At 50.8% G+C, this 1,874-nt stretch overlaps 1 pseudogene; it reads right to left on the bottom strand.

Moving 5' to 3' along the window:
• Nucleotides 1–324: 324 nt before the first annotated feature.
• LOC112475798 lies at nucleotides 325–443 on the bottom strand (annotated as a pseudogene).
• Nucleotides 444–1,874: the final 1,431 nt, after the last annotated feature.

A 1,874-nucleotide genomic window follows, 5' to 3' on the forward strand; every position in this document is an offset into this window, starting at 1 on the left:
GTGGGCGGATTCGGCCCGAGGAAGAAGGAAACGCTGCTGTTTGCCACATGCTGGACGGGCCTGGATGGAGGGCATTAGGCTCACTTAATGCGTCAGGCAGAGAAGGACGAATACTGTGTGATCTCAGATTCGCTCTTTTAGATAAGCCGAGAAACGGTAAAGCGATGCTTAGTGGGGTTGGGGGGGGGCGGGGAAACGGGGAGATGTTGGTCAAAGGTGCGAACCGGCCGTTATAAGGTTAACGAGTTCCAGGAGATGCAAGCGCGGCATGCATGGGCTTAGAGTTCATAACACTGTGTAATAGTAGATTTCTTTTATTTTTTACGCCTACAGCACCTGGTCTTCCTAGGTGGTCTCCCATCCAAGGGCTAACCAGGCCCGACCCTGCTTAGCTTCCCACATCAGACGAGATCGGGCGCGTCCGGGGTGGCGTGGCCGCAGACCACGGTAGACTTTAAGTGTTCTCACCACGAACAGAAAGGGCACTCTGTGACAGGACGGGGTGGTGGCTGGGACCACGGAAACGTTCACTTCGCAGTTTACAAACGTGTCAGACCAGCACACGTGCGCCCTGGACTCGGACGGCGTGTGACAACTCGGGAGGCCTGGGAGCAGAGACAGGACATTCGAGAAAAACTAAGGGACAGGGGAAGGAGGTTAAGGGTCACGGACGGTCACGGGATGTAGGTGCAGCTCCATTATAATGACTACGCGTGGTGGGCGGGCACTGGCTTTAGTGGGGCGACCGCTTTCTAAGCTATATAAATAAATGTCTAAGCGCCGTGTTGCACACCTGAAACTAATATAACACTGTCTGCCGACGATAATTTAAAAATAGTTAAGTCTTTGTAAAAAAAAAAAAAAAAAAACCCCTAAAGAAATCCAAACAAAGTAGAGTCTTTTGTTAATGATAATATAGCAATATCGGCTCATTAATTATAATAATATACCATAGTATATGTGCTACTGTGGTCTTATCTACGCATAGGCACGTTGTATCACAGTATAGACGTAATAATGCGCTGATCGTAGAAGGATGCGGGGTATATGGGACACCCTCTCTACGACTGTCTCGATTTTTCTCTGAAACTCAAACTATTATAATTCAAAAAATAGGACTCCAGAGTCCCTGCGGCTGTTCACAGCTTTTGGAACCGGCCCTTCTCTCCGTAAGCGCTGGGCCCACACTCGCCGCCTTTGACCCCAGCCCCTTAGTCCTCGGTCTGTTTCTCAGAGACTTTTCAAAAGATTTTTATCGAAAGATCAGAAACCCAAGTCTGCCTGCTAACTAGAACGAAGAGTCGAGTAGCCTAGCCCCCGGATTTTCCGCTTCAAGCTTTGCCGGATACACTTAAAGTTTTGGTTTGGGGGTACGTTGCTGTTTGCTTTATGGGTTATTCCAAACTGATTGAGTGAAATCCAGATTTTCGTGGCAGGAAGCGTCCCTCAAAAGAGATGAGGCCAGGGGAGGAGTTTGTCCAGAACACCGTTTTGAGCACGATGGATGATACAGAACCACGTGCCAGGGGACAGAGGGGACCGCCCCGTGCCAACCCCGACACACGCTGACGCTCCTTCGCGTGCCGATCTGTGGGAAGGTGGCACGGCCGGCTTGTGAGGCTCGTGACCCAGGACTCGGCTCCTTCCCCGCCGTCAGCTGCTGGAAACAAAGTCAGCCTGAGGGGAAGCACTTCTTGTCATGGACCCGCCCAAACCGATTCTCAGAAACTCAGACGTCTTCAAGGAAGAAAGGGTCAAGCCGACTTCCATGTAATTGGGCCCACATTTTGGGACATGGGCCATTGATCCAGAGTAAAGATTTGAGAAGCATTAGCCACAGGGTTTGGAATTTGAAACCCACCCCACCCCCCACC

Source organism: Pteropus alecto, unplaced genomic scaffold (assembly GCF_000325575.1).
Source record: "Pteropus alecto unplaced genomic scaffold, ASM32557v1 scaffold102, whole genome shotgun sequence".
In the NCBI taxonomy this organism is placed as follows: Eukaryota; Metazoa; Chordata; class Mammalia; order Chiroptera; family Pteropodidae; genus Pteropus; species Pteropus alecto.